Source organism: Penaeus chinensis, chromosome 3, assembly GCF_019202785.1.
Source record: "Penaeus chinensis breed Huanghai No. 1 chromosome 3, ASM1920278v2, whole genome shotgun sequence".
Classification (NCBI taxonomy): domain Eukaryota; kingdom Metazoa; phylum Arthropoda; class Malacostraca; order Decapoda; family Penaeidae; genus Penaeus; species Penaeus chinensis.
The window spans coordinates 43,905,452-43,912,865 of record NC_061821.1 but is presented as its reverse complement, the minus strand read 5'-3'; the positions used below and the strand labels follow the sequence as shown (position 1 = coordinate 43,912,865).

The 7,414-nt window shown below is 40.7% G+C and overlaps 1 protein-coding gene and 1 long non-coding RNA gene across 2 annotated transcripts in view; one reads left to right on the top strand and one right to left on the bottom strand.

The window, feature by feature from the left end:
- Positions 1-232, top strand: part of LOC125042318 (quinone oxidoreductase-like protein 2 homolog) — a 24,485-nt gene extending 24,253 nt beyond the window's left edge. The window contains exon 9 of the mRNA XM_047637852.1: positions 1-232. This exon is cut by the window's left edge and continues 1,030 nt beyond it. The gene's annotated coding sequence lies outside the window, so the exon portion shown is untranslated.
- A 754-nt stretch (positions 233-986) lies between these two features.
- LOC125042324 lies at positions 987-7,414 on the bottom strand. The gene is made up of 2 exons (XR_007116340.1): positions 6,850-7,414; positions 987-1,149 (listed from the first exon to the last, which is right to left on the bottom strand). It is a non-coding gene; the product is annotated as an uncharacterized LOC125042324 (long non-coding RNA).

The window sequence follows — 7,414 nt, the reverse complement described above, 5'->3', positions numbered from 1 at the left end:
TGCTGGGACACCAGACGAGGACAAACCTTCTAAAGTCTATAATGGAGTCCAGAGCACTTATATATTATATGTGAATAATGTAAGCACAATTACACAGCCCTTCAGGCATGTAGAACATAAGTTTGAATGCTTCTACACAGAAGTACTGCTAGTTTGGACAGATATTTTGGGATCTTACCCTGGCTCTTTGCAAGGCATGTATACTTATGTAAATAAATTTTATCAAATCAAATTCATTCTCTCCCTCTCCTTTCCTCTGAGTTCATTGTTACTATTTAATCATATGGGTATGTCATTATATCCATGAAGACTGTCAATGATAAATTCAATACCCCCAACTTACCCTGTGATCAGTCCTGTATATATGCAGTTAAAGGTTATGTCATTAAAGCAGTATTTGTTCCTTCTTTACTAGATACAGGGAACAGCATTGTCTGTACCAGTTCATGTAAGAAGTTTTAAAAAAAAATGTAACTTAGTTTTATGTGGTTACATTTGACAAACTGTATATTTCCTTTTCAAAATTTTAATTTCTAGTAATTTCATATTAATATGAACATATACAGAAATATGTTTATTTCTTAAGTGATTATTCACCAATTATGACAGGGACAAAATTTCTAATGGTTCCTTGTTATCTTTGCTTTCTTTTCCGAGTTTTTTTTATTATTCATTGCAAGTATTTACTTCATTAACATGGATAGAAAAACAGTAATGATTCAGAAAGAGAAAAATAATAATTATGTTCTGTATTGCCCTTTCTATAATGAATCAATATAATGTTTCATCATATAATTTCATATAATTCCAAGTGTGGACTTTCAAAATGATATTGTGGGAAGAAAATCTACAGTTGATATACAACAGATTTGTTGGTATACTTCACTTTACACGTGTTTAAAAGACAAACTTGTAAAAATGCAATGAAAACAGCCACATGCAATGATTTGATGATACTAAATTAAAATTCAGGAAAAAATAATGGATTTTTTTTTTTATATATTTACTTATTTATTTGTTTATTACAAAAGTATGTTTGTTTAAAAACAATCAGTACTGCCCCAACATATATTTCTTATCAAAAGGTCTGTAAGCCAATTCTCCTTGCTGCTCCTCTTCATTAAGAAAATCTCTCTATAAGGTATGGAGCTGAAACAGAAGAGAAAAAAACATTAGTAATAGCCTGCATTGAAGTGTAACAAGTCACAATTTTACCATTTATCATAAAAGGTATATTTGCAATATTATCTTCTTTTTCTTCAACCTGTGTGTCATGAGACAAATCCATCACAACTCTCATCCAAGCCTGTCATGTAAGATTTAGCAGATGTAGAATTCTTGCCCCTAAAATTACAGCTTTCTATTCTAAAACAGGACAGTTTCTGGCTGAAAACATGACTAGGTAGAGCAAAATATACTTTGACAGAAATGGATGATGGTGATGATGATGATGATGATGATGATGATGATGATGATGATGATGATGATGATGATGATGATGATGATGATGATGATGATGATGATGATGATGTGTCTGTAGGTTGAGAACTACTACTATAAAGAGTAATAAAGGACTATTCATAATACACTTGATACATATGAAAAATTTGTCTGAGGAAAAGTGTTGCCAAGTAGCTGGTGACAGGGATGTCTTATCATAAGTGCCCCCCTAATCCCTTGCTTGTTGTTATCGTGTGGGGGAGGGCACTGAGGAGATGGATACTGAGGACCTATCTATAGGATCACCCTTGCCTTGGATCTTGGCCCTCACCTCAACAAATTTTGCTTATTCTTTTCTTCTCCCACTTTCCTTTTCCTTCTCTTCGCCCTTCTTTTGTCCACTTATCCTAGTCATTAACTAAATTTTACCATTTTTGCCACAATACCTTATCATAATGATATACTTGGGAGATTTGCCCCCAAGCCCCACCCTATCACTGTATTTTGAATATGCCTAATGTTGATATGGCAGACCTTCCCTGTGTATATTAAGCAAGTTTGAATTGCCAATGCATATATAACTCATTGAGGGGATCAGTAAAACAGAATTGCTGCACTTAACTATATGTATTGAGGAGGACCTACATGGCACTACAGAGGGTTGTTTACATTTCAGATATAAAACTTTGCCATTACATGGCATACATAAAACAAAACTTACTCTTACATGGGTAACTTAACAAAATAGATTTTCGCCTTAGTTTAGGTAATATGAGCTACCCTCATACTAATAACCATCTTGGATTATTCTAACACCTAATGACGTTATATGTTGACACATTAGAAAATTTTAAATAAACCACTCAATTATAAGTGCATAAAGCTATTGGAGTGAGACTCAGGAGACCTTCAGGAACAGAGCTCCAGCAATATTTCTACTTAGTAAATACTGCTGTTACTGGGCAGCATGTTGTGGAAAATTGTGTATAGAGATTTTTAAAAATGAAAAGATTCATGGTTAGAAGAAATAACTGTGCTGGATATCAAAGGTCATACAGCATTACGGTAAAGTATTGTGACAAAAAGGGTTGAGAGGAGTTAACAATCAGGATAAAATGCATTAGGTGTCAAAGATTGTAGAATGGTGGTGAAAAGGGTATAGAGGGGAAGCAAATGGAATACAGTGGAGATTTGTAAAAGGGGATGGGGCTGAAGATATGAGGTGATCAGATCAAAAGGAGAACAGGTGTCTGAGGAAAGGAGAGTAACACTGTATGAGGTAAACTGCAAAAGAGCCATTAAGAAACAATGAAAGGGTAATACGGCAAGAAACAGTAGTAGAAATAGGAGAAGAAACCAGAGAATGAAATAAGGGAACAGGGGAAGGTAGTAAAGTATTGGTAAGAATATCAGGTGGGGAGGAATCCGGAGAAAGATATGGTTGTGACATAATAGAGTCGTGTGAGCATCTATATGGGAGTGGTAAGGATAACGGGGAAGGAAGAGGGAATGGTGATGCACATGGAGGAGGAGGGGATGGGGTGAGTGGGAGGAAGAGAGGTAGGGGGGAACTTGAGGAGGAGGAGGAGGAGGAGGATGGATATTGGCAAATACTTTGAATCTAGAGAGAGTGAAGGGATGAGAGGGTGGATGTGGGAGTGGATCATTCTTTTGAGTCATGTTTATGAAATTTTGGATATCTTCAAGAATATCTGGAGGGAAGTTGGAAGGTCTGAGAGGAGGAAATAGCTGTCCATGGAGTAGAGGGGTAGAGGGAGAACTGGGTTTAGGAGAGAAAGTGGTAGAAGATTGTCTGGTACAACAGGTAGAGTGAAAAGGAGGAGGGGGAGGGGTAGGCACCAGAGAAGAGGTAGAGGTTGGAGTATTTGGATTTAGACTGGAAAAGGAATTTGAATGGGGAAGAGAGGTAGTAGAGATGGTTCGGGGTAGAGGGAAGAGATACTAGGGGAGATGCGGAGACTTCTTGAGAAGATGGGAGGGGAGCAAAGTACAGTTTTGGAATAGGTAGAAAGAGAAAAACCTCATCAGCTTGCTTCTTGTCTGGCCTCACACAGAGTGAGGCCTAGTTTGAACCTGAGAAAAGCTACCTCAGATTCAAGCTTGTAGGCAAGGAAGCTCCTACAAAACATATTATGGGAGCCACTACAATTGGGACTCATGCATGACTGAGCAGAGCAATTTGAATGGTCATGATCAGGGTGGAGAGACAGAGGGATTCAGGCTGTGGAGCAACATTGTTTGACAGGAAGTTGATATGGTCAGACAGGGAAGGACACTCCACCAATATAAACTTTGTGGGGGAGGTCATGTCTACGGAAGCTAATCTTGGCAATATTGGTGTAATGCTTACATTGGCCTCTGGGAGGAACAGGGTAGTACCGGACTGCCACTGCATCATAGTCGACGATGCATGCAAGCAAGTCATTTTCACAGTCTGTCCAGTCCTTCTTGTAAACAGGACAATCAGTTGGAGGTATGGAAACAGTTCCAGTACAAGTAGTAAAGGAGGAGTGAGGTTGAGCAGAAATAAGTTTGACAGTGAGGTTAGTCAGGGTAGATAGTGCACGAGCTTGTGACTCAGATGCAACTGTGACTCGGTGTAAACGATTAGGACTGCAAAAGGAAACTTTCATGTTTTTGGAAACATTGTTGGAAGAGAAGGGTATTATTGTCAGAGTACAGGTCTGTAAGGGGAATCACAAAGAAATGATCCCACTTGGCTGGGCCAAAAAGGGTACTTACAGGATTTGCAGAGGTGGAAGCAGTAGAAGGACAAGGGCAGAAGGAAGATGGGGTGATATGGAGAGAGGTAATACTGTTGGGAGGAGGACAATAAGGATGAAGAGTAGTAATAAGGGGGTAGGGGTAGACAATGAAGAAGACTAAGCAATAGGAAGGGCTGTATCCTAAAGGTTAAGTAACAACTTGGGAGGACAATTTGGAATAGATAAGAGTAGAATGCAAACATGGCAGGGGCGATCCCCTAGTCTCCGTCTCCTACGAATGCCCACAACAATGAGCAAGGGATTAGGGGGGTTAATAAAGATAAATAAATAAAAACTACTTATTGTTGCTGTCACTGCATAGTATAAACTACCAGGAAATATAATATGGAGTCTCCTTAATGAGACAGGGTATTACCAAGCATTAGAGTACATTCATGAGCAGTGCCAGTATCCATTGATGTCTCATGGACGGTACATTCCAGCCTTCTTTTCCCGTGGAGATCAAGCAGATTCCTATCACCCAGCCCTCATCCAAATTCTTTTTGTTAAGCTTCGGCTAACTGAAGATAATATTCTTGAAGAGGACATAAAGTTGCAGTCCATGGTACAAGAAATAATCTGCAGACACAGATACAGGACAAACATCATGGAGAGCACCATTCAGAGCCACAAAGTCCACAAAGCGCTCCTAATTTTCAGCTCTCTCTTGGGTTGCATGCCGAGGGGAAGACAATGTTAGCCAGGGGTTGTTTGGGGTAGAGTCCCCTTTCAACCCTCCCCTTGTACAGTCTCCAGCCACTTATGGCAACTTAAATTACAAAATAAACATTGTGAAGGAGTTGGACTTATTCCGTTGGGAATGCATCCATACTGTGAAGAATCTCCCCTAAAAGGTCTTGGTAAGCCACAGGCTCTACACTGCACTCAGTTCAAAGTAACTCAGCTCAAGAGTGTTTATGGCTTGTAATTGGTCAAGATTCTTTATAAACCTCATAGAACATGTGCTGTTCAAGATAGTCCTTAACCCACAGCATGACTTGGATGGCAGTTCCAACCTCCAGTGAGCCTTAACTTTACAGCTCCTTTGATTACCCTAGTGTTTTCACTAACGATAGATTAGCAAAAAGATGCTAATAACCATCCCAAGTGGATCAATCAATGCAGGCTTTCACAACCAGAGATCAGAGGCAGCATCCACGAAACTCCTCATAACAAAATCTATTTAATTAGCCACAACCGGGCAATACCCAAGGGGAGTGATTGGTGATGCCACCCCTCAACAACCCCATAAACATTGTCTTTACCTCAGTCAAGATCTTTTTCCTTTATTTGTGGCATAAATGTTTGCAGGCTATTTCTTGTACCTTTAATTTGCCTAGCTTAACACATCCATACTGTAAGGATGAACATGTCTAATTAATTATCCACAATACTTAGCATAACCAATCATGATGGATTCACACTCTCTAGTACACATATACATTGGAATTATTCTGCAAACTCCCCCCAAACCCCCACTCCTGCATATCAGTCAATTCCTCTACCCTGCTGTGAATATGTGGAGGATTCTTTGTGTTCCTGGGCAGGGCAGCTGAGCCATGCCCCCTAAGATGGCACAGCGCCATGCTTTAGACAATACAGTGACTGAATTGGTGCATATTATTCATATTTCGCCCAACAGTTTCCCAGGGCCCTTCCATGATTCCCCTGCTATAGGGGCCAAGGCTGGCACCAATGGGGGGTTTCTATGGCATATATTTGGACAGCAGAGAGTGAGGTATTTGTTACCAAGAGCAACGCACCCTACAGAGGCAGTCCAATAACCAGGCTATCATGCAAACCCAAAATCCCAAGCCTAACCTTTCCTGCCTTTTATTTATTCCCTAGACAGGAGGCAAGCCCCCTGTACCCCACCCCCCCTTTATTAGCCCTTCGTGCCAATTTACAGAAAAGGAACATTAACCCAATGCCGCAGGGGAAAAAGAATGAAAAATGGGGAAAATGCTGTGCTCATTTCCTATATTTTTGTGATATGTCTCTGCCCATAGATGGCTCTGCTAGTGCTTAGCCACAAAGGAGTCAAGTAGTAGACCTTGCGACCTTGCCTGATTTGAATTGGCAGGAAAAATGTATTTTTAAACTAGTGCCATGAATATCGGTGGTGTTATTTTTATTATAAACACTATAATTACTATAATGTTATAAACATTAGTAACAGCAAAATAAGTTAACAAAATATTTTTGTAAATGAAAGAAAAAGGTAAACGGCCGAAACAGGCAGGACTGTAACTGGTGACTTAGTACAAGTGTAGCCTTCTATGCGTAAAAAAAATCAAACAAGTAAAGTCACAGTGGGCATGGCATCTACGTGCATGCCATGCCCACTGTGACTTTACTTGTTTGATTGTTTTTACGCATAGATGGCTACACTTGTACCAATTCCGTGCGTTACGAAATGTTGAGACGCGGGCGAGGGTACTGAGGCCTTGGACTCTGAGGGCGACACGCAGCGGGTATCTCCGTCATTTCGCAGTAACTATGAAGCCGGGCCTGCTGTACCCGCGTTGTTTATGAGCAGTTCTTATGCTCCATGAGACGGCAGAGTCCGCCTCCTTCCACCGCGAGCGTCCGGGCATCCCCCAAAAGGCCGGAAGAGCCTCACCTGCTTTGATGAGCATGATGGTCACGACGAAGGTCCCGAAGTTCGAATAGACGATCTTCCTGGCCAGTTTATCCTCCTCCAGGGCTCTCCTCTTCTCCTCGGCCGCGTCCAGTCGAGGGGCGGCCATGCGGAACATGATTGCTTCCTTCGGGTGCCGAAAAGAGGGTGAAAAGCGAGCGGTTTGCTGCGAAGAACAGGGTCCGGCGCGTCGTCTGCTCCCGTACGGCGCGTCTGGATCCGGAACAGTTGGTGGAGATCAGGTGGAGATTGGCAAATGCGCTTGTTTAAAGGGCACTCTCGAGGTTTAGGGACAGTTTTGGGTAATTCTCAATGATATTTTATCATTATTAATTTGATCTGATTACCTGGTAAATATCTGCCTAATAATAGGTCATATCAGATGTGTATTTTTCAACACAGATTGTGGACTTCTTTGGTCTATAGTTACGTAAATATTTATTTATATATATACATACATTTTTTTTTTTTTATTAACAGGCATTCATTCCACTACAGGACATAGGCCTCTCTCAATTCTGTATTGAGAAGTTATATGGCAGTGTCA